The sequence below is a fragment of the Nasonia vitripennis genome (genome assembly GCF_009193385.2).
Source record: "Nasonia vitripennis strain AsymCx chromosome 1 unlocalized genomic scaffold, Nvit_psr_1.1 chr1_random0002, whole genome shotgun sequence".
Classification (NCBI taxonomy): Eukaryota; Metazoa; Arthropoda; class Insecta; order Hymenoptera; family Pteromalidae; genus Nasonia; species Nasonia vitripennis.
Window position 1 is genome coordinate 6,002,505 of NW_022279588.1, and position 27,066 is coordinate 6,029,570.

The following is a 27,066-nucleotide window of genomic DNA, read 5'->3' on the forward strand; positions in this document are numbered from 1 at the left end:
ACGTTTTTAAAGAAGAGCATCTTGGATTAAATTTTACCTCACGGGATCAGATTTGTATTCAGTGACTTAAATTATATTAAAAAATGTCTGTTAAATGTAAAGTTCGACTTTAACCTTGATTGGCAATTATTGCTGGCAATAGAAGACCCCAACGATGCTCTAAACAAACTAATTATGATGATACATAGTAGTATTTAAGAAGCTACGTGTAACAAAAAATTAAATAGTAAAATGATGATTTTTACCAAAAAAAAAAAAAAATCCGCTACCAATTCTTTGATACATCGCTTCCTTTAACAAAATCTATAGTTTCGATTGATAATATATTGTTTAAATATACAGTTTATTAATGATTTTTTGAAATACTTTTAATCTTAATTCTTTTACTAAAAAAGCACCCGTCACAAAATCAAATCATATTATTTTCATGACAAAATCTGAACGTCTTTATTTGAAATACTATAGGATCCTCATAACTTCATAAAATCATAAATTTCCTTAAAACATTCTGAACTTTAGTTAGCGAGTTATAAAGTTTAATAAAAATAATAATTATCAGTTATACAGGGTATACAGGGTGAGAGACAAAGAATTTGAATTTTGATACTTTTTAAAGCAATCGGTTTCATAAGCTGCAAAAAAAACTTAGCCGAGGTGAGCAAAAGATCTATCTCTTCTTAAAATTTCGAATTATTTAAAGTCTTTTTACTTCCGATCTCATACGATATCGAAAACCGATTTTTTTAAATTTTTACAGCAAATAGATATTATCGTTTTTTATTGTCATAAATGTTTTCAAAACGTTTGACAATTTAGTTTTGGAGATATTAAATTTTTTTTTAAATCTCCTTTTTCATTATAACAATTGAATAGAACGGTCAATCTGCAAAATCTTGCGGGAAAAAGTAAGCAATTTTATGCTCTTTTAAATACACGATGGTTGAATACATTGTATAAATCATATCATCAAAAAAAAAAGCAAAAATGTTTTTTAAAAAATCATAAAATGACTATGAAAGGGCCATATAAAATGGTCAGAATCGTAAAAAAATTATATACACATGTAAAATGTCATTACGATCGGTCGCGTAGTTCCAGAATCATAACGGTATACGTACATACACACACTACCATCCGCACAGACATTTTCTAAAAACGCATGATTCGAACTTTAAACACCTCTAAATCCTTTTCTACGAAGTTTTAGCAAAAACTGAAAATCTACAGTATATTAAAATTTTATAGTTGGTCTATTTTGTAAAAACCTTCCCAGACTTGTAAAAAAGAATTAAATATATTTTACGGTAGAAATATTCTTTAAACTTAAATCATTTAGGTTACCAAAATACATTTTCAAATATATCAAATTTCAAATAGTTTTGAGCAGTAACAGAACTTAAAAAATGTCCGTCCGTTCGTGCGGATTTTTTTTTTTGCATTTGTTCACAAAACTTGATGTTATAAACAAAAATTTATTGATTGTTACAGACCGATACATATGATAAAAATATACATTCCTACCAAAAAACTTTTTTAAGATTTGGTCCAGGTAGATTGAAAGCTGTGACAACAATTAAAAAAACAAAAATTATACTTGGTCTATTTTGTTGAAACCCTCCAAAACTCGTAAAAAAGAAAATTGAATCTATTTTATGGAAGAAATGTTCTTTGAACGTAAATCATTTACGTAAACAAAAAAATGTCAAGTCTATCGAATTTCAATTAGTTTTTAGCAATAAAAAAACTTTAAAAATGTCCGTTCGTCTGTCCGTCCGTCCATCCGGATTTTTTTTTTGGACAAAACTTGTATTCCACAAAACTTGATGTATTTTTTCAATAAAAAATTATTTAATGGTTCAGACAGGTACATATGATAAAAATATACGATCCTACTAAAAAACATTTTCAAGATTTAGTCCAGGTAATTTGGAAGCTGTGAAAACAAATAAAAAAAATAGATGTAATTCATGTATTTTTTTTATATTTATGACATATATTATGGCATATACCGTAACAGCGCGAGGAAAGCAAACATAGCTTCCCTCCCTCAATTCGAAAGGGATGCTGCGATTAAATATGTGTGCAGGTATGATTTTTTTTAGAGCTTTGTGTTTGTGAATATAAAATGACGAATGCTGTATGTATTCATGCATATAACAAAATGTAATCTGCATATTTGGTTCAGATAATAAGGATGCCGTGAAAAATTATTTATGTAGATATGCTGTTTTTTTTTGGAATGAGAGGGGGAGACAAAAGGAAAGCAGCGCGACAATAGCTGACGCTGACTAATAAATGCGCAACAAGAGAGAACGAGATAGCAGAGCCGGATTCGCACGAAGCAATCCGAAGGGCCCCGAATCGATCGAAGAAGGACTATCGATCAGCAGAGAGAAGTGCGACTCGCTCTCTCGACTCCCGACTCTGGTAGTGACCACACGTGGCCAGGAGCCACGAAAGCCGGCCAGCCGTCGGAGCCGCTCATCTCTAAGGGCGCAGCTGAGAGACCAGACCATCAGGCAACGCGACGTTCATCGGCAAACCCGTGAGGCTGTCCTGTGTCGGCGAATAGCCCATTTATCTCTCTCTCTCTCTCTCTCTCTCTCTCTCTCTCTCTCTCTCTCTCTCTCTCTCTCTCTCTCTCTCTCTCTCGGTTAATTTGGCGTAGGGTACACCACGTGCAGAAATGCACGAGTGAGTATATAGCTTAGCGTAGGACCAAGGGCAAAGCCTGATTGTCGCGCATAGTGCGCCGGCCGATCTCGATTATCGTCTCGACGCACAACACACGTACACACGATTGCACGTAGTGTACATTGTAATTTCGAGTGAATAAACGTTCTGAGGGCAGATGAAGCCCGAAGGTTCTCTCAGCATAAATTATTAGAGTGTCATTATTATGCATGCTGAAATCCTTGCTTCCATTCATAAATAAGCCGAGCATAGAAGGACTCCGCAACTCTCCACGGTCCGTCAAGACGGAGATGCTGAGCAGCCGAGGCGAGTTCCTGGTCGTCACCCGACGATCCTGTTGTTAACATGGTAGCCTTGCGCGTCGGTGCCTAAGCTCGGTGGGACACACTTATCCGATTTCGCGCTAGCAAGGCCACAACATTACAATGTAATCTGTAGATTCGGTTCAGGTAAAAAAGATGCCGCAAATAGTTATTTGTACAAGTATGCTTTTTCTTAAATCTATGTGTTTGTAAGTATGAAATGACGAATGCAGTATGGTTTCATGTACATAACCAAATGTTATCTGCAGATTATGACTTCATAAAAGGTATTCTGTAACTAGTTATTTGTGCAGTTGTGATCTTTATTATTAAGCTATGTATTTGTGAATATAAAAGAAATTGACTTTTGAAAAAGTAAAAGGTTAGGCGAGTTTGACATATTACGCAACGAAATCTACATAATATTAATTTGCTTAAATTCTAATTGAAATTTTTCTAACTGTCACATTAGTCCTAACATCTGAGAACATTTCTACCGTTTTATTATATTTTTTTTGTGCGCTAATATTGTAAGATTTAAATGTAAAGATTGAATTTTGCACTTTCCGGGTTTTTCGAGGAATTTTTCTGGACTTCTTAGAGTTTTAGTCGTCCTGGAATTCGGACGCTGATAATACATTTATGATTATAAACGAGGTTTTTTTGTTTTTTAAACTTTGTATAACTAGGAAGGTAGGATTATATATCATGTATACTACATTTATAATGAATTAACCTCAGGATCATCCTGAAAACTAGAAATCGTCTACTGGAAGTAGAAATTTTTTTTGTACATTTGTTGTTTATTAAGTGCGTTGCAAAATAGTGTTTTTCAAAAATCAAAAATTGGCCATAAAAAAAAGTTAAGAAAATAAAAAATATATATGCATGTCAAATTTTATTGACATTGACGGAGTAGTTCCAGAAATATTACAATATACATACACACACATCCATACGGACATTTTCTAAAAACACGTGATTTGAACACATCAAAAAGTATTTTCTAAAAGTTTTGACGAAACTGAAAATTTTACTATTACAAAGCTTCCTCTAAGAGGAAGCAAAAATTAGATTTTAATCCGAGTTTATTAGCTTATTAATAATACACTTTGCGTTTAACAGGGTTGAAACTGTCATTCTTCCGATATAATAATGAGTAAATAAATATATTGACTTAAATTTTTATTAAACTAAATTTAACTGTTAGTCTATTAAAATATAATTAGAGTTAAATATAAATTTAATAGTTGTAATAATCAAGTATAATAAATCATATCAAATATGCAATAGTTTAAAGTTAAGAGTAGTAAATAATTAAGAAAAAGTAAATAAGAAATAAGATTCTAAAATATACAAAATATGAAGGGGCGCGATAGCGCCGCTTTGGTAAGAAAAAGTACGAAGTACGATTTGTCGACTGCGCGACCCTATATACTTTGAAATTAGGTGTTCCTAACCTTAAAAAAATCTCGATTTCATTTAAATCATTATTATTGCGCGTATGCGATCTGTTGGTATCTACTTAAATATATTATCCTGATTTTTCATGTATAAAAGGTTCATTCAAGAATATTACGTTATTAACTTAATATTTCAAGTTGAAAATTTGCTCGGTATATTTCATTTTGTTCAGAGTTTCCATCCTCTCCCGATATTTTTCGTCTCCTCCGGTCACGTGACTTCCGGTGAGTATATTTGGTATTATACACCAGTGGTTACAGTAGTTAATCTACTTTACCGAGATTCGTCTGCTACTCGGCGACACGCGATTATAATATGCATGTAATGCTATACGTATATATGCATATATTTCTATACGATTATATGCGCGATGCGATCAATGTCTCAACCAATAGTAGCTTATTGTCTATCGAATTGATCAAGATTTAATGAAGTGCAATAGCAAGAAGAGTATGCTTTGTAAAAGATGTGAAATCTCTCAAAAAAAAAAAAACTTTCTTCAAAAGTGAACATTTTGGCAAGAAAAAGGCTAATAAACGTAGTGAAATCTCTAAATATAAAAATGTCAAGTAAATGTTTTTTTGCTATACATTGTTAGAAAAAATAAATAATTGTGTATAAAGGGCTACTTTCATAATGAAATTGAACAATAAACATAATAACAAAGTACCCAGAAGTAAGTGGATCACTACGGCAATACTAAATTCTTGCGAAAGAAAGGAAATACTATACAAATTATGGAAAACTGAACCAAATAATGTGAATCTAAAGATAGAATATCGGAATTATATTAAAATTTTAAATAGGGTAATTAAAGAAGCAAAAATAATATGTGATAGAGATCAGGTTGTAAAAAATAGTGATAATCCCAGAAACCTTTGGAGAGTAATCAAACAAAAACTAGGTAAAAATGCAAAAAAAGATAGAAATATAAAACAGATTTATGATGATAGGAAAAATTTAATAAATAATCATACAGATATTGCTAACCATTTCAACTCTTACTTTAGTAGCATCGGCAAAACATTGAGTGATCAAATAATGCAACCAATGAATGTAAACGTCAAATTACCAAAGGTAAATAATAATTCTATTTTTATTACGCCTACTAATTACTTTGAAATTACTGGCATAATTCAAAATATGAAATTAAAGAATGGAGGAGTAGACAACATAAACTCTAAATCACTAAAAACTCTAACACAGTATATAGTAGACCCACTGGTACATATTATAAATATATGCATAGCAAAATCTATATGGCCGACTGCGTTAAAAAATGCTGATATAATACCGATACATAAAACTGGAAACAAGAGGAATATAACTAATTATAGACCAATATCTTTGATATCCAATGTAGCAAAGATCTTCGAAAAAATCATTTATAATAGAATATTGAGTTTTATTAGTACATTTAATATTTTATCCAGTAATCAATATGGTTTTGTTAAAAATAGAGGTGCGAAAGATGCTCTGGCAGAAATAACCAAGATTATTTATGAGAAATTAGACAATAGTACCTCGATTGCAATCACTTTTCTCGATCTTGCGAAAGCTTTTGATACGGTAGATCATAAGATACTACTTGATAAACTTTACAATTATGGAATCAGAGGCACGGCATACAAACTTATAACAAGTTATCTGGAAGGTAGAAATCAAAGAGTAAAAATTAATGACTGTATAAGCGAATCCAAAACAATTACTACGGGTGTACCACAAGGTACTATCTTAGGTCCACTGTTTTTTATTATATATGTTAATGATCTCTTGTAAAATATGCCTGCAAATTCAATAATGTCATATGCGGATGATACAGCAATTATTTCGACGGATAGTTCTTGGACAGGAGTAGAGGAAAAATGACTAACTACCTGTATAAAGTATCTAACTGGCTTGCACTAAATAAGCTATCACTAAACATTGACAAAACAGTTTGTATGACTATCGGGAACTACTCTGATAGCATACCTAAAGATTTTTCAATACAAATTGATGGCAAAGACAAAAGGCAAAGAGTTGAGAATACCAAGTACTTAGGAATTATTTTTGATTATAATATGAAATGGATAAATCATATACAGTATTTAATAAATAAGTTGAAATATATGGTATTTATTTTTAGAAAGATTAATAGATTTATGCAAAGTTAAACTTAAAAAATGATATATTATGCATTTTTTCATAGTGTTATAAATTATGGTATAATAGCTTGGGGTGGTGCTTACTCTACTGCTACCAATCTATTACAAAGGCTACAAAACAGAATTTTGAAAATCATAAACAAAAATAATTTTGCTCAGGATAATCCATTGAGTATTGGGCAACTATTTGCATATCAATCACTAATATACCACTACAACACATAAAAAGTTAAATTTTTAAATTCAGAAAGCAAAACTAGGAATAAAAGCATTCAGATACCTAGGAGACTTAAGACTATAAGTAATAAGAATAGTTATATTAAAGCCATAGGAGTTTATAATGATCTGCCAAATAACCTAAAAACTTTATGCTCTAAGAATTATAGTTATAAACTAAGAGAATGGGTTAAGTTTCACATGTAAACAAAAAATCTTCTTTTTTATAAAATTAATAAGAAATATTGATAATGTATTTATAAATTGCTATGTATTCTGTATACAAATTTTATTAAAATGTTATTAATCAATCTTTCATATTGTAAAACTGTTAAAGTGTAAGTTAGGTACTACATATCTTGAAATAGATTTTTATTTTAGTTATAAGGAACTATAGTTAGTAAGTATACCGGCCTCGCGAACAGGTAACTGCGTTTACCTCTGCGGGAATTTTACTATTATGTAAATAATATGTAATTTTTTGTCTGGTTAATAAATAAATAAATAAATAAATATACGCATTAAGATATAAAATTAAAGTTAAAATTATGTTTTCCCAAAAAATGATATTTTAATGCGTATAGCAAAAAAACATTTACTTGACATTTTTATATTTAGAGATTTCACTACGTTTATTAGCCTTTTCCTTGCCAAGATTTTCACTTTTGAAAAAAGTTTTTTTTTTGAGAGATATGAAATACTTTTTGCCAGAAAACGAACTAAACATCAGAAAAAAGAACTAAATTTGACTTCAAGCCTATTACATCACTATGAACGATAAATGAGAAATTGCGAATTGTCCGTCATGCTAACGGTACACATAATTTTTCAAATGTTCCGTACATCGAGATCTGATAATGATACAATATAATTTAGAGAAAACGCGATATAATATAGATGTTGGCGTCATGTTAATTAAACCAGCACTGAATTCAGTCTGAAATAAACGCTGAATCCACGTTGCGTTTTCGGACAAATTCAATATTGATTCAACGTTGATTCAACGTGGATTCAACGTGGATTCAACGTTGATTCAACGTGGATTCAATATTGAATCGACGCTGATTTCAGACTGAAATCAATATTGAAATCAGCATTGAATCAACGTTGATCGTTTTGACGAAAATAAAACAGATAGATGACGTTGTAATCATAATTCGGTTTTCTAAAATTCGCAAATTAAGGCGCCGCAAGAGGGTGCTGTCATCGGCTCTGACAGTTATACCATATCATGTGATCTTTAGAGGCAGGTTTGAACATAATTTCACTAGTTTAAAGAAATAGAATATTGGTTTGTCTCTATCGGTTTTCCTGAGGCAGATTGTTTGGTGAGAAAGGAGAGAAAGAACTTTAAGACATTTTCTCTTTTCTTCTCAACGTTTCGACGGACAATGCCGTACTCATCAGGAGACTGATGTAAAATATTTTATTAAAAAACTTGTTGTATAACAATATATGTACAATGTGAAGAATAGAACTTACCATTATGGAGATAATCGGTACAAAGTTTTGTCGAGAAGGCGCTGCTCCGCCGCGCGGCAGGGGGAACGTAGGTGAACAGTGTTTCTCTTTCAGCTGTTTGATTCTAATTCGCGCGAGTCGAGTTTTTCGTCGTGTTTATATAGAGCGGAGTAGTGAGAAGAAAGTCGAGCGGCGGTGTTGACAATTTTTTCCGCTATTGACGTCAGAGCCTGGTTTATGTTTGTTTTGTTTTCAGCAGGTGTAAAGGTGTGTGTATACTGTATTTAAATTTTGAGTGTCTTCCTTCTTATTAAAACCGTTTTCATGTAGGTGTGTGTGTAGCATTTCAGAAACTAGTCTTTTATTTAAATTGATCTCTCTGTCTTTAATGTGGTAGTTTTCAAAATTGAAAGTGTGATTCAGATTGTTGACATGATCGGAGATTACAGTATTTTTCGATTTTTTGTATTCATTTATACTTATACTCACATTCCTTTTTGTTTGGCCTAGCAATTGGCAGAGCAATTGCAAATCTTCACACTGTACATATATTGTTATACAACAAGTTTTTTAATAAAATTTTTTCACATCAGTCTCCTGATGAGGGCGGCATTGTCCGTCGAAGCGTTGAGAAGAAAATAGAAAATGTCTTAAAGTTATTTCTCTCCTTTCTCACCACATAACCTGCCACGGGAAGACCGATAGATTCAACCAATATTCTTGATCACCACCGAGGGACAAAAGCAGATAGAGAAAAACCATTTTCTCCAAAAATATTTTAAAGAAATAGAAGTTAAGAATTAAAATATTATGTAGCGTAATATGGTTTCAATACTAGAAATTTTTTAATTAATATCATATATTAATGGGGGTACGAGACCTTTTGAAGAAGAAAGCAGAATTGTTAATTCTAATCACATATTATTATGTGGTGTGACGGCCCAGTGCACGTCAAATGTCTAACGGCTAATCATGTACTAATTGTAATAAGATTATTGTTTCAGCAAGCTGCCAACGAGCGCCGAAACGAGCGAGAACGAGAAACGAGGCAAGATAGAGACAGAGAGAGTGAGAGCATAGGTAGCGCGGTTGCCGCCTGGCCGCACAGCGTTGGCGAGATATGACAACGATGTGCCGACGGTCGGGAGAGCCGCGACTAGAGTTAGTCTCGCTGCGCTATCCACACGAGTAGCTCGCGCTACTATACACGCGGATTTGTTGTGAGTCCTGCGAGCATCCCGAGAGCGAACGATATTCGTCCGTGCGTTACCGACGAGTTGCTGCGACGCCCGCCCGAACTGTTACATCTCCACGTCCGAGACTGGACCACGTCCGTTGCGTCAAGTACTACTGCCGCTACTGAGTTGTAAGTACCTGCACTCTCACTCTCTCACGTCGACAGGGTAATATCTCTCGTCTCTCTTTATCGTTCGTCGAAATGTGCGGCGTTTGCACCTCCGTGTATAGCTACAATTGAAAATACATTTCCATATCTAAACTTCTCGTGTGTTATTTCCTACGACCCGATCTACGCCGCCTCCGCGGGCTCGTGTAAAAACACGTGCATGATCTGAGTCGGCCGAGCCGTGCCTTCTGCACGCCCGACGTTAATTTACAATAAACAGGGCCCTTCTGGCCCTGGTTATAACACGGCAGGAAAGTATTAACCGAGTGTTATAAATGGCGCCCCAAAACGTGTGTCAAGGTCAAGCTATTTAACTCGCGAGTGTACAAAAATTGTATAGCGGCTACTCGTGCTACAGTGTCGACACATTGTAGACGTAAGTGAGACTCGGAAAAAAAAACTGACCGCAACGGTAGAAAGTATTAGACAGCGTCGAATAATACGCGCAGTTTAACTTTGTAGCGGCAGGCATCAGCCTTCAAAATTCGAAACGGTCAACGACCGAGCGGCCAGCGACAGCGAGCGTATACATTGTTTACATCGCGCGCCGCGAACCGAGAGCTCGAATTCTTACAGTGTCGCCCGTTAGGCAGGGAATTTTTGGCTGAGTGCGAGTGAGACGGATGAACTATAGTCAGTATAGGAATTCAAACTATTGTATGGATTTTTGAGAATTCTTTTTGCACTCTGATGCAATTTTTATACTTGACTACTGTTTAAGCCGTAATCTCGCAGTTCAACAAATTGTTGTCTTATTAGGAATGTTAAGGCATAAATCGCGATAATAATTTAGGAAAATTTCGCGAGATCTTGAGCCTGGTTTTGTGAAAAAAATAGCTGTGTAGTTGAGTACAGAAACGTACGAATAAATATACATATACAATCAACACACAGCCGCTCCGGCGTATAATTGCTTTTTCGAATTCGCGTATAAAAAAATCTTTTGCATGATAGAGGGAGTTAGTAACATTTAAATTCACAAATAATTTATTAAAGTGGAATTGTTTTTTTTACAAATTAGTAAGTTTTTTCTCTTTCTCAGATTTTAAAACTTGTAGCATAAAACGTGCGTGATTACTTGCTCTGTCAGGCAATTTATCGCGGTTCAAAAACAAATTATTGTTACCGTTATATAAAATTTAATTGAGTGATTAAAATTAAATCACACGTATTAATCGAAAAAGCAAACGTGTGTTCCAGTGTCGACAACGAATTACTAAATTCACTTCGAGAGTAACTTGGATTGTTGAATCCTGAGTTTTTTAGGTTGTGCTGAATTTGACTCGGCTCTGCTTCTATTAAATGTCAGAATACTCAACGAGCACAATGTCTTTAACTGGCTCGTACATAGACTTAAGCAGATCGCATGTAGCGAAACAAGACCACGTAAGATCGATGGACGCGGATACGTTAGGTCAAGCGTTTGATTTCTTAGGTTTGCAGGATAGGGGGGCTGATAAACACAGAATGTGTCGATTGTTTAGGTGCCTAGCAGGTGACTACGCGCCAGAAGACTTCCGTCCGTCGCTAACCCTGTTAAATTCGGAGGAGTTATTTAGGTCGCGGACGACACGACGCGCGTCGTACATAACAAATTATATCCCTCAGGAAGTCAGCGGCATATTTGAAGAAGAAGAGCGGAACGCGAATCAAATAAGTCTAAGAATTTTGCACCAAAGAGAAGCAATCAGAAATCCTGATGCCGAAAGTCAGGAGCAACAGGCGTATCATCCTACGGATTGCAGCAATCCAAGCGGCGTCGAAAACGAATTCAGCTGGTTGGAACCAGTAACAATAGGGTTCGGTCAAGTAATCCCCCAGAATTAGCGGATGAACAAGAGAGAACATCGAACGCCGATTTCCTGATGTATTTAGCCAGCGACGGCTGCACGTATAATTTACCGAAAAGAGTCGTCGACGACCTATTAAAGAAAAACGTCGAAAGCGCACAGTATAAGAAAATACGAGATGAGGCGTGCGAATATATAAAGAAATTACGCATAGCTAACAGCGCTCAGAGAGAGCCTCCAGCGTGTAGTACCCGTTTAAGAACATCAGAATTTACACGGTCGAAAGAAGATGCACCACCATCAGTAGGGACCAAGAGTAAACACGTAGATTTTAATGACACGTACACGACTAGGTATTTCGAACCAACGAACCAGAATCTCTCAACTTCAGAATTAGAAGATAGCAACATATACCAGCAACCTCAGCGAAGGCTAAGTCAACAGTCGACACCACACAACCATACGCCTGGCCAACTACGGCCGATTCAGCCTCCGTATACGTTACCACAGTCGAGTTACGAGAGGAATATCTTTTCACAGAACAGAATGGCACAACAGGCACAAGTACTGACATGTCATCAAAGCCAGTGTTACCAGACGTGCGATCAGCATAGAATAAACCAACCACAAAATACTGGTGATTCCCAGCAAAGGAGTGGGAATGTTTGGAGAGAGGGGGACCAGCCAATACGTCCGAATCGCCTGGTCTCAGAACGAGGGCCAAGCAACCTACAGACTAATACGTCTGGATATTATGACTCTAACCTCCAAAATACGTTGAGAGAAAATTCCGCCGATATTAACGACAAAATACGGAAATGGAATGTAAAATTCGGAGGCACGTCAACAGAAGATGTAGAAGAGTTTATCAGATTAGTGGAAGGTTGCAGGAAACTAGCTCGTCCAAGGATTTCAGAGGAAGAATTGTTAGACGCGTTATCACACACCACTTCTTTACTATCAGGAAGAGCATTGAAATGGGCTAGGGTTGAACGTCCGAAATGGCACATGTGGAAAGATTTCTGCGAGGAAGCCAGAGCAAAGTACGGCTTGACAGACGAAGAGCGCTCACAACTAATTGTGTTGGCGAGTTCACGTATGCAGGGACCACACGAAGACGTAAACGATTACTACGTTAGCATGGTCATGATATTCAACCGTATGCCGGATGCCCTACCAGTTCGACAACAGCTCGATATTTTATATCAAAATATGAATCCAGAGTTAAAATTGATTTTCGGTCGAATGGAATTCGAAACTCTAAATGAATTCAAGAGTAAAGCTGTGAGTGCCGAGAAACGGACGAGAGCAAAATCACGTTACAAGCCACCCCCTACTCCGGAGAAATATATGCTACCTGGAGCGGCTTATAATCCACAGGAGAAGGCAAGGAATACAAATCAGCCGGCCATAGCAGCTATCTGTCCAACAGATGCAAAGGAGCCACCCCTCTGGTTCAAGACTTGGGTCAGCAACAATTACCCTTCAATAGTAAAGAAGGATAACTACGGCCGTCAGAACCAAAAAGGATCCAATAGATCTACCCAGGGTAAGAAGAAAACCTTTGCGGAAAATCAGCAGACGAAGTCCACAGTGCCGACAGATGTGGAAAATAAATCCGGCTCCAAGGAGGCCAATAAATCGTCTGGAAAATCGAGTGACTCAGCAAACAAGGAGAAACGAGAACTAGCTTGCTGGACTTGTAAGTCAACGGGCTTTACGAAGAAGACGTGTCCCAATTGTGCGGGAAAAGCCAAAGGGGAACAGTAAGCGAGATCCGTACTGACCCCGAGGTTAATTCAGGGTTCTCGGCATCACAGTCGACTGAACAACTAAATCTGACTGCAATAGCACACTGTGCAGCGACAAGTAGTAACGCTGTTTTATCCGACCAGCGCTGGTGGCTGCAGGTGCAGGTAGGTGAATTCAGGGTCAGGGCCCTTTACGACCCAGGAGCCACTCAAACTTGCATCGGGGCTACGTCCGTACAACTAGCCAGTGCATGTAACGCAGAAATAAAACCATGTGACGGAATAGTCGCCTGCATGGCTGACGGTAAAACCTCAATGGTGACTGGAACAGTCGACTTGCCCTTCACGATCGGTGGACAAACCAGGACGCTTACTACGCTAGTAGTACCTGACTTACGTGAAGGATGCAATTTAGGCGCTGACTTCGTTCTACAATTCGACGCCAGGCTTAACCCTTGTGAACGAACATTAACGGTTGAAAATTCAACCGAAGTCATAAACGCCTGTGAAGCGGTAACAGACGGAACCACTCGTCCGGTCTTAGCTTCGATTGGCCTGCAGGATTTGCATGAAGGCCAGAAACGGATGTTAGAAGAATTACTCGATCGGTTAATTCCTAAAGATGATGGGCCGCTCGGCTTTACGAACTTGGTGGAGTTCGATCTAGAGGTAGAGACGTGTCGTCCGATCAAGCAGAAATTATATCCGGTTTCGAAGAAACTCGAAGAAATGCTCTTTTCTCAAGTAAGAGAGTTACTAGCAGCAGATATCATCGAGCCTTCGTTCAGCGACTGGGCTAGTTCTATCTACGATAGATTTGAGCAACGCTTACCATCAGATAAAAATAAAAAAGGAAAGTCGACCCTATACAGCATTCAAGGTCCCGGGAATGGGGTTGTTCCAATGGAAACGTCTCCCGTTTGGCTTAGCTGGTGCTCCTGCCTGCTTCCAGCGTATGATCGATTCCTTGATTACGCCCGATCTCGAACCACACTGTTACAGCTATTTGGACGATATTATCGTCTGTACCGAGACGTTCGAAGACCATTTAAAAGTCTTAGAGATCGTGCTGACGAAGCTAGCCAAAGCACGATTGACTATAAATCGCGAGAAAAGTCATTTTTGTCAATCAGAAGTGCGGTATCTTGGCGTGCTCGTCAACAGGGACGGTTTTCGTCCGGATCCGGATAAAATCGCTCCGATTATAGAGTACCCGACTCCGAAGACATTAAAACAACTGCGCAGATTTTTGGGAATGTTGTCGTGGTACAGGAAGTTCCTCAAAGATTTTGCAGCGATAGTTGAACATTTAAATCGACTGCTTAAGAAAGGAACAAGCTACGTTTGGGGGGAGAACCAAGAACGCGCGTTCGATCAAACTAAAATGCTGATAGCATCCGCTCCGGTTCTCCACCGACCAGACTTTAATAAAACCTTCTTTCTACAATGCGACGCTTCTGGCACAGGTCTTGGTGCTGTTTTAACGCAGGTGATAGAAGGGGAAGAACGTGTGTTATCGTTCGCGAGTCGCACTATGACTCCGGCGGAACGGAATTACTCTGCGAGCGAGCGTGAATGTTTAGCGGTTCTCTGGGCGATACAAAAATTCCGTCCGTACGTTGAATGTTACCATTTCCTGGTGATTACCGATCATAGCAGTCTCAAGTGGCTAAGTAATTTACGAAATCCAACTGGACGTTTAGCCAGATAGGCACTTGAATTGCAGGAATATGATTACACGATCGAACATCGCAAAGGCTCAATGAATGTGGTTCCCGATCCGCTGTCGAGACTTTACGAAGAAGACGACGCAGAAGAGACACGTCCGATTATTGCGAGTATTATACCAGAGGACGAAACAACTGACAAATGGTACACCGAATTAAAGAAGGAAGTAACTGATAACCCACTAGAATTTCCTGGTTGGAAGTTATTAGGTGAAAAACTATATACCTACCGGTCTGACGCATTCGTCGATGATGTTTTCGAAGATGAGAATGCTTGGAAATTAGTACTTCCGAAAGAGAAAAGAGCTCAAGTTTTGAACGAGTGTCATGACGAAGCGACGTCAGGTCATTTTGGCCGTAAGAAAACGCAAGAAAGAGTCGCCCTGTCATACTATTGGCCATCGATGAAAAAAGATGTGACAAATTACGTCCGAAGTTGCTTGATCTGTCAACAATGCAAAGTTGAACAAAGAAAACCAGCTGGTCAGATGGGCAGTCGCAACTTCTCGCGTCCATGGAAAACAGTTGCTGGTGACGTAATGGGTCCGCTACCAAAGTCTACTCACGGTTATGAATATTTACTGGTGTTTCAAGACATGTTTACCAGGTGGGTAGAATGCATACCTATGCGAAAGGCCAACGCTCAGACCATCATTAAAAACTTGAATGAACGGGTTTTTCTACGGTTCGGAACGCCAAAAGTCTTCTTTTCCGACAACGGAACAGAGTTTCGAAATAAGGCTATGGATAAATTCCTAGAGGAACGGGGAGTACACCATACGTACGCACCACCGTATCACCCTCAGCCTAACACCGTAGAACGTGCGAACCGCACGATTAAAACGCTGATCCGCGAATATATCGAGGGTCATCATAAAAACTGGGACGAACATATAGCAGAGTTCGCATTCAGTATGAACACGGCTACACAAGACTCACTCCAGACTTCTCCGGCGATGTTGAATTTTGGTAGACAGCCGAGCCACCCCAAATCTCTGCTTCGACAAGAGGAGATTGAAGCTATAGCCAACGAAGCTCAGATCGCTATATCTGAATGGAAGGCTAGGATGGAGAAGCTGAGAGAACTCCAAGAAGCGGCTAACGATAACGCTCAAGAAGCGCAAGCGCGCCAGGCCAAATATTTCAACAGCCGACACCGAAACGTGGAGTACTCAGTAGGCTGCGAAGTCTGGAAGAAGAATAGAGTACTGTCATCAGCAGCGGAGGGAGTGTCAGCTAAATTAGCTCCACCGTTTATCGGCCCCTTCAAAATCAGCCGTATACTGAGCCCAGGTATTTACGAACTAGGTGACCGAAACGGAACAGTTGATGGACCGACTGGTGTCGAATATTTGAAAAAGTATCACAATAGAGAAGAAATCGACGGTGAGCCTGTCGCAGCAGCAGACGTCCGTGAAGTTACTGATCAAGTAGACGACATCAGGACTACGTCCGTCAACAATGAAGAAATTGAAGAAGCGAAAGAATCTAACGCAAGTAGCGAGCGACCGAAAAAGCGCGGTAGGCCGAGGAAAACGCGGTTACTTGTAAAACGCAAAGCACTACCGGCGAAGATTGTAAACCCGACAAACACCGTAAGCGTCGAGGTAGACAAAGCAAAACGCGGAAGACCGAAAGGTTCGAAAAATAAACCGCGTGACGTTCCGAATAGTTTGTCTCCTAGGAAAACGCGAGCGCAAAAGGCGGCGGGTACGGTAGACAATTAAAATCATGCGATTAGGGAGCTTCATTCTTCAGTATACCGTCCCATTCTCCACTCATAATTCCCTTCTTCCCACATAGACGGCTGAACGCAAGATGGACGACATCAGGGAGTTAGCAGAGGAGATTGTGCAACAAATCGTCGAAGAGTCGATGAGTCACACGGTCGACGACACGCCAGCAGTACCGGCCAACGTCCCATCCGGATTAGAGGTCGGAAGCGAACTGCTCAACCGGTCGATCTTTGCTATCCCGGAATCACCGACCGAGATCGAACTGATGAAGCAAGCTCTGCTGAAAGAACTGCAGGTGATAGAAGACGCACAGTGCGCTCAGGCTCTAGTCAGAAGACAGCAAGCGAGAAACCGAGCGACGCAGCTCAGAACCGAGCTGATCGCTGCGCTGGAAGAAGCCATCGCTATTGGGTCGGAAATTAAGGAGAAGTATGGCCACCGGCCGGATTTACCTAAGGGAGACACAACCCTAGTAGAAACCGTGGCATTTCTAAAGGCCAAATGCAAAGCGAAGCCGCAACCATTGCCGGCGCCACCGGTTGTCCCGAAGACGGCTCCAACAGCCGTAAGGCCAGATTCGACCAGCCATCAGCCCGACACGACGTCGAAAACCACGGCCGCCCCAGCAGCAACAGCCGTAAAGAAACGGCCGACTCTAACCAACGAACAGTTGAACAAAGAGTTCGACCGTAACCGTGAGTTGAAGCGTCGAGCGAAAAACAGGCTGCCGACTTACACAGAACCTGGACCGCAATTCCCCATTTGCGGATACCGAGGTATAGCTCGATTGGACGAGTGCCCCAATTTCAACGTCCATGGAATGGACTTAACGTACGGCGACAAGTACAAGAAGAAGTAGAAGAAGAAGCTCAGGCTAACGACCGAGCCACTTCATTTCCTCCTGTACCTTACCTCAATCCCGTGCAATGAAGCATTTTGTTTTTTTTTCTTATTTCTCTTCTTTCTCTCTTAATGTTTTTTTAGAGGAAAAAGACTGCCGTACTGGCCAACGGCCGTGTGTAAAAAGAGAGGCGAGAGACTAAAAATGAACTATTTTTTTTTACTTCTTTCTTTATTTGTATTATCTAATTAATGATGATAATAAAAAGTTAAGATTTCCTTGAAAAAATTGATATTTATTACAAGTTCTTATTACCCAGTTAGACATGACTGACAAGGAAAGGTACCCAACCCGAACTCACCGATTTTGATGATTTTCATATATGTTGTAGAACATAAAAAAATAAGAGACACGTATTTTTTTTTATCGGCTAATTTTCACTTTTAAGGGGTAAAAACCTCCCCTAAAGTTAACCCCCAAAAAGCGTTTTTTTTAAATATCTCGGCTTAAAATTAATATTTTTCAATGAAACAAATTGGAGGTTATTTCTTACAAAAAGAGCAAGTATTTCATGGTGATTTGAAGAGTAAGGGTAGCATCCCCTATTGTTTAGGGGTTGAAAACATATATTTTTTGGCATAATTTTATAATAAAAATGTTTAAACCGACTAAAAAAAATTGGAAAAAATGTTTAAACATCCTTAATAACAAAATTTAGTTGACGTCTTTCGGTGTTTTCATAAATATTACCCCTAAGGGGGTAAACCACCCCTAACACAAAATAACTGTAAATATGTAATTCAACACATAATATTTCGTAGAAAGTTTGTATATAGAGGTTTTCGAGGTCGCTGATTACAAATCGGTATCAGATTTTGAAAATTCAAAATGGCGGATCCAATATGGCGGACGGAAATATCGAAAAAAAATTTTATATAATAAAAAAGTTTTAAACGACTAAAAAATTTGGAAAAAATTTGTAAACATCTATAATAAACAAATTAAGTTTTTCGGTTTTTTCATAGATACTTCCCCTTAGGGGGGTAAACCACCCCTAACACAAAATAACTATAAGTATACTTCAATCCATAATATTTTGTAGAAGGTTTGTATATAGAGGTTTTCGAGGTCGCTGATTACAAATCTGTTATCAGATTTTGAAAATTCAAAATGGCGGATCCAATATGGTGGACGGAAATATCGAAAAAAAATTTTAACTTTCAAAAAAACTTGTTTACAAATGTGTGATCTTTGTAGCCTGTACATGTGAACTAAAGAGCCTTAAACCCTAAACCCCTAAAGAACAAATAGGCTAAATGGTTGTGCATTTTAACCAAACGACTCCAAACCCCTAACCTCCAGACAAGCCGAAGGCCTATGCTTTACCGTAGACACGAGTATAGACATATTACCGATATTTTATTCTATCATTTTGTATGTAACAAATAACGTCTCGTTTTATGTTTCAATCAAAGATTATTTATTTTTCTGCTTTTATAAATTAGCATAATTTCAAAAGTAATTTCATAAATTATAAAGTATTTCATAAATTGCATAATTATATAATTTTATAAATTCAAAAAGTCCACACTTTTTTGCAAATGAAAAAACATAGGTTAATAAAATTAGTTTATCAAACTCTTTTGCGTTTTGTAATAAAATTTAATGTTGTCAAACTTGGGAGTTTTTCATTGTTACAATTATTTCGTAAGCCAAACGTTTTTTAGATGAATTCTCGAAGTAATGATTATTGTATCTATAGTAAAATATTTACAGTCTGGAATTCCATAATAATACTATTTGATACGATTTAATGAATTTATCAAAAAATCTAAATTTAATAATAAATATTATTCTAATTATTATTATTATTTTTCATTATCATTGCTATTATCAGTATTACTGTTATTATTGCTATTGCAATTATGCTTATTCTTCTTCTTATTATTATTATTATTATATTACTATGATAATTTTTGTTATTGGTAAAAATACATAAAAGAATATTAATACTCGAACTTCATTTGCAATTAAAGAACACGTTGTTATTGAAAGGGAATTTTATATGCATTCATTAGTTTAATGAATGTTATCGTACATTCAATGATAATTCCACAGATAAATGTCTTTCACTCATAAAAGTTGTTGATAATATGTGCGAATCAGTATGTTCTTTTTTTAGATTGTTTTCATCGAGTGTTTACCTCAGCTGCCTGTGTTATTTTTTAGGCAGTGAGTGAGTTTTGTGGGTATTCTAGTTCGATGCCGGAAAGCACGAATAGTACGTCTTTTTGTTTGTCAGTGGTATCATACAGTTGTAGAAAATTTTCTTTAGTGATTTTATATAGATTTACATTATTCAATTTCAAAGTGAATAAAAGTTGAATAAAACCAAAAATAGAGTTTTCCGAACATCACAAAGTGGAACGAGAATTCTTCTCCAATGCATAAATTAATGATTTGATTCAATTTACATTCACTCGTTTTATTCTGGTAGAAATGTAGCAGTCCTGCCTTACATGCAAAAACACAGCTTGTATAAATTTTACCGCTTGTTTTCATTTTAGATTGAAAAATGAAAATTAATCCGTTAAACGTTCTAAACTTATTATTAGCATACTTTCAAGCGTTAAACATACCAGATAGTGTCACGAATTATCACGAAACAGAGTTGGCCGAAAAAATAAAAGAAATTTTAATAGATGCAACACATGATTTCAACGATGTAGAAATGATTACTGATGACTCTTTGGATTTTCAAGAAGAGTATAAAGACCATAATGCGGAAATAATTGAAGATGAAGTGCAACATCATTTTCCTGATCCGGATATAGCACCAACAAATCAATGTACAGCAGATAATGAAGAACTAGATTTTGAATACAAAAAAAGAGCTGTAGAATTTTGGAGAAGTAGCAAAACGAAGCAAAATTTAAGTCTCAAAACAGTGCAAAACAGATTCAAAAAAGTATCATCTATTAGTCAGCTACGTCGTTGGGCTCATTCAATTAATAAAGGTGGCATGTATAGAGAAAAAGTAGCACAAATTTGTCAGTATACCCTGGATAATTTTCAAGCAGCTCTCGACAGTGGTTCAATTATCCATGATGAAGATATTATATATAATTCGATGGGCCTTACAAGCTAAAAAAGAAATTGGTTTTGATGATATTAGATTCAAAGCTTCTAAACATTGGTTACTCAAATTTAAGCAAGCACACCGAATAGTTTCTAGGAAAATAAATAAGTTCATAACAAGAAAAACACTAGAAAGTAGTGCAGAACTTACGGCTAAAGCTGAAGCATTTATCGATGACGTTAAATCGTGTATACCAAGGATTGGACTCGAAAATTTGTATAATACAGATCAGAGCGGATTTCAGCTAGAAATGCATTCTGGAAGAACATTAGCAGTAGAAGGAGAAAAGCAAGTGCAATGTCTGGTACAGTCAATTTCAGCAACAACGCATAGTTATACTATACAGCCACTAATATCAGCTACTGGACAACTGTTGTCACCGCTATTTCTTGTTTTAAAGGAACCAAGTGGCAAGTTTGGGCCTATTGTAGAACAAAACATATTTAGACCAGAAAACGTGTACGTGGAAGCATCCAAATCTGGAAAATTAACAACAAGTAAGGGAACTAATAACAATTTTTACATTGTAATATCGTTGATCAGTTAATTAGTAAGTCGTTTAATTGCAGATCACTTCAAAATCTGGTTGGAAAAAATATTTTATCCCTATGTAGGCCATCACTCAATACTATTACTTGATTCTTGGAGTGGTCATTGTGACAAAGTTATAGAAGAAACAATGCCACAAAATAAAATTATTAACATAAAAAAAATTCCAACTGGAACCACAGGAAAAATACAACCACTTGATGTCTATGGATTCCGTATTTGGAAAAACTTTGTCCGAACATTTTCTGATAATGTAATGTTAATGGATCATGATATGAATTTACATGTGAGAAATAATATAATTAAACTTCAATCATTGGTTCACAACCAACTGTCTTCACCGAGATATATAGATTTGTTTAAATATTCCTGGTATAAAAGCGGTTACGTCAATGAAAAACCAGATAAATTTGATAATCCTATAGATTTCAGTTTTGGAAAGTCTTGTGCAACACATTGTGAAATAGAAGGGTGCACAAACATTGCAATTGTACGATGTGGTTGGTGCAAAAAAGCATTGTGCTTTAAACACTTTTATGAGGACTACCATTATTGTAAAAACATCGTAAAATAATATATTTTATGCTCAATACAAAAAATGCACTATGGCAAAAGATAAAAGATTGTAGATTATTATTATACTCTAATATTATAAACAAAAATACATTATAAGTTGAATTTACAATAAAGGAATTTCAATAACATTCTGATAACAATTTCTACGGAAATTATAAAACTGCTTCACACACAGAATTTTCTTGTTTACAAATTTAGGAATTTGAGGTGGTTTGGTTAAAAAGCACAACCATTTAGCCTATTTGTTCTTTAGGGGTTTAGGGTTTAAGGCTCTTTAGTTCACATGTACAGGCTACAAAGATCACACATTTATAACAAGTTTTTATGAAAGTTAAAATTTTTTTTCGACATTTTCGTCCACCACATTGGTTCCGCCATTTTGAATTTTCAAAATCTGATATCAGATTTGCAAAGAGCGATCTCGAAAACCCTTATATACAAACCTTCTACAAAATATTATGGATTGAAGTATACTTATAGTTATTTTGTGTTAGGGGTGGTTTACCCCCTAAAGGGTAGTATCTATGAAAAAATCGAAAAACTTAATTTGTTTATTATAGATGTTTACAAATTTTTTCCAATTTTTTTAGTCGTTTAAAACTTTTTTATTATATAAAATTTTTTTTCGATATTTCCGTCCGCCATATTGGATCCGCCATTTTGAATTTTCAAAATCTGATAACAGATTTGTAATCAGCGACCTCGAAAACCTCTATATACAAACTTTCTACGAAATATTATGTATTGAATTACATATTTACAGTTATTTTGTGTTAGGGGTGGTTTACCCCCTTAGGGATAATATTTATGAAAACACCGAAAGACGTCAACTAAATTTTGTTATTAAGGATGTTTAAACATTTTTTCCAATTTTTTTTAGTCGGTTTAAACATTTTTATTATAAAATTATGCCAAAAAATATATGTTTTCAACCCCTAAAAAATAGGGGATGCTACCCTTACTCTTCAAATCACCATGAAATACTTGCTCTTTTTGTAAGAAATAACCTCCAATTTGTTTCATTGAAAAATATTAATTTTAAGTCGAGATATTTAAAAAAAACGCTTTTTGGGGGTTAACTTTAGGGGAGGTTTTTACCCCTTAAAAGTGAAAATTAGCCGATAAAAAAAAATACGTGTCTCTTATTTTTTTATGTTCTACAACATATATGAAAATCATCAAAATCGGTGAGTTCGGGTTGGGTACCTTTCCTTGTGAGTGCGAGCTGGTACACCTGGCAGGGTACACAGCGTCTGGGGGAGGGTGTTGTGACGGCCGAGTGCACGTCAAATGTCTAACGGCTAATCATGTACTAATTGTAATAAGATTATTGTTTCAGCAAGCTGCCAACGAGCGCCGAAACGAGCGAGAAACGGGGCAAGATAGAGACAGAGAGAGTGAGAGCATAGGTAGCGCGGTTGCCGCCTGGCCGCACAGCGTTGGCGAGATATGACAACGATGTGCCGACGGCCGGGAGAGCCGCGACTAGAGTTAGTCTCGCTGCGCTATCCACACGAGTAGCTCGCGCTACTATACACGCGGATTTGTTGTGAGTCCTGCGAGCATCCCGAGAGCGAACGATATTCGTCCGTGCGTTACCGACGAGTTGCTGCGACGCCCGCCCGAACTGTTACATCTCCACGTCCGAGACTGGACCACGTCCGTTGCGTCAAGTACTACTGCCGCTATTGAGTTGTAAGTACCTGCACTCTCACTCTCTCACGTCGACAGGGTAATATCTCTCGTCTCTCTTTATCGTTCGTCGAAGTGTGCGGCGTTTGCACCTCCGTGTATAGCTACAATTGAAAATACATTTCCATATCTAAACTTCTCGTGTGTTATTTCCTACGACCCGACCTACGCCGCCTCCGCGGACTCGTGTAAAAACACGTGCATGATCTGAGTCGGCCGAGCCGTGCCTTCTGCACGCCCGACGTTAATAACACGGCAGGAAAGTATTAACCGAGTGTTATAGTGGACACTGTGGAATTAAACAAAATCCACAAACTGACAAATATTTTAAAACAGTAAAAAATGTAAACACATTGTAGGAGAACTGTTAATTTTAAATAGGTACATACACACACACATATATTCCACAATGTCCACATATTAATATGTGATTAGAATTAAGAATTCTGCTTTCTTCTTCAAAAGGTTTCGTACCCCCATTAATATATGATCACTTGTTTTGGTATAACTTTTAAAGTTTCCGAATATATCTCCCAGATGTGCCACTTTTGCCTTAACTTGCGAATACTTAAAACGGGATCAATCACCATATTATGGCGCGTTTTTCACAGTTACAACTATGTGAGCTTTATCTATTTCGTAATTTATACTACAAAATTCAATTATAAACGCATATAAAAATTTGAGTTATTAATATTGAAATTTTTAATTTCAATTGAATGTAATTATAAGATCATTTTGAATAAAACTTATAATAATGTATTATTATAAGTCATGTTTCGTGGGGTGCGTGGTAGCATATGGCCGGGTAAATCGAGTACGTTATTATAATAATAATAATATTTATCATTTTATTATAATGGTTTGATGTTGTAACTGTTAAATAAATATAAGTGTATTTATATTTTATTTTAAATATATCGTGTTTTAAAATATTATTTATTGTTTTACATTATTATATTCGAGACTAAAAAAATTAATAGAATTTTCACTTTATTTCAATTTATGTTTTAAGATATAAGTTCCAATGAATTATTACTTATTTATTACTCTAAAAAAAATTAACTCTTAAAAAAGTAAAAGGTTAGGCGAGTTTGATATATTCCGCAACAAAATTACAGATAGAAAAGAACTGAGATCAATCAAATAAAGTCAAGTTTATTATATTTAATTGTAATGAAGCAAAGAACAACTCTCAAGATAATTACTATGTAACTTGCAATGTCCGTTTACATTTATATGTAAGGTAGTTTGAAAACTAAACAATAAATTAAGTGGTTGTTATCTTAACAAATAGATGTATCTTTCACATATTAGTACGCATACGATTTTTTTGAGTCGCCACAGCCATAGGGTCCACTGCGTAAGTGCGAACCAAAGCAGTTGAGTAAAAACTGTTATGGTAGACTGTTTCTACACAATGTGTAATACATTTGTGTAAAAATTAGATGCATAATTCACTGTAGTGCATATTAAACTATAATATCAAATATTCAGTATATTACCTTTGAACAGATGTTACACTGACATGTGATTATTTTTATAGAATCACGTCACTGGTTATAAATGACACATAGAGATCGCCTGTTTTTTGTAATAGAAGATAAGTATAATTTATTTTGTGCTTAGCATACATTTTCAACGTCAATTTTCAATTAAAGCTTTATTGAATTTAAAATATTTCTGATTTTTAAAATAAATTTATAGAGTAACGGACGTGGTACACTGAGTAATCAGAGTAAAATCAAAGAAATTATTGTACTAATATCACATGAGAATTAACGCAGAATTATTCACTAATCTCAACATGTAATGAAACAATATACAAATTTTTTAACTTTTTTTAAATTTTTTAACTCAAGAATAATATATAAGGGCAATTATTACATGACCACCTGCAGGGTAGCCGATTATGAGGTCTGGGTAGTTCGTACTGTGGTTTTTGGTTTCTTGGTATAGAAATAATTCGAAGGTGGTGTATATCAAAACAATCAGTGATTTCATGTTAGTGATAAAAATTTTACAAAAAAGCCGTGGTCGAATGATGCTAAAGATACTTGTATTTTATTTTTACGACGTCGAATATGAAATACTCAAAACAATTTACTAAAAAGGATTGAAATCTCTAAAAAAAATTAACTCTTAAAAAAGTAAAAGGTTAGGCGAGTTTGATATATTCCGCAACAAAATTACAGATAGAAAAGAACTGAGATCAATCAAATAAAGTCAAGTTTATTATATTTAATTGTAATGAAGCAAAGAACAACTCTCAAGATAATTACTACGTAACTTGCCATGCCCGTTTCATTTTGTTTATTGGTGAACAACTAAAATTTTCTTTTTATGTATTAGAACGTTATACAAACACCATAAGTACAATGAACCGGGCATGGCAAGTTACGTAGTAATTATCTTGATAGTTGTTCCTCGCTTTATTACGATTAAGTATAATAAACTTGACTTTGTTTGATTGATCTCAGTTCTTTTGTATCTGTGATTTCGTTGCGGAATATATCAAACTCGCCTAACCTTTTACTTTTTTAAAAGTTAATTTTTTTTAGATATTAATTTAGTTTAAATTACCAACCATTTGACTGAGCCCTTAATTAAACATAATGATTTTTTGTTAGTCCTATTATAAATAAAATAATATGATTGTAAACTCAAAATTGTTATATTCAATGATGGGCTCAGTTTAATATTTATGACACAGGTATGGTAAGATACGTAGTAAGTACACAAGAATGGTTTGTATCTGATCAATATATTATTTAAGTTTTTAGTTAGCTATTATTTGATTCAGAACTTAATTGATCCCAACAATTCTCTGTTTGTTATATTATAGATAAAATAATATTATAATATTACTATAATATTGTATAACTTATATTATTTAATATATTATAATTAACTTTATTTGATTGATCATATTTCTTTTTAGATCTGTAATTTTGTTTCAATCGAAATGATTATGTTACATACTATCATATTGATATGCACTGTAATATAGAATAAATCAAACTCGGCTAACCGTTTACTTTTGTTAATATTTTTGAGACATTACTTTTTTTTCAATCAAGTTTACCGACACACGGCCGCGAGCTCTGATAGTCAGACGCTCCAGCGTAGCACCTATCAAAAGCTGCTACGTATGGCTGCGACGCGGCGATTAAGAGAATCGTTTCGCGGTCGACTTTTTCTCACCCTCAGTCGAGCGAACTGGTAAAAAGTGAGGCCCAGGGAGAAGCAAGATGAATCTTGCTTCGTGACCTGATCGCCTCGGAGCGGGCTGGCTCGGAGTGTGGTCGCTTCTGAAGAGAGCAGGCCCTTCGCGGTCCTGGACCGTCCGCGTGTTATTTTAAGTCCGCGCCAAATTGCGAAGTTGACGACGTATCGCGCCGCGTAGTTTATAAGTTCGATTACTGTAATTGGAGCAAATGCGTGATTAATGTAATTTTACCAGCGTAGAAAGTGCGGCTCAAATAGGAAGATCGCCATGAATGGCATCGTCATAGCTGAAAGAGCCGCACTAATCTTTTAATTCCTTTCATGCCTGGCACAGGCACGTTTCCCGAC

At 36.3% G+C, this 27,066-nt stretch overlaps 1 protein-coding gene across 7 annotated transcripts in view; it reads right to left on the minus strand.

Moving 5' to 3' along the window:
* LOC103318176 (sodium/hydrogen exchanger 5-like) overlaps positions 1-27,066 on the minus strand; it is a 723,013-nt gene that overhangs the window by 208,248 nt on the left and 487,699 nt on the right. The window lies entirely within an intron of this gene.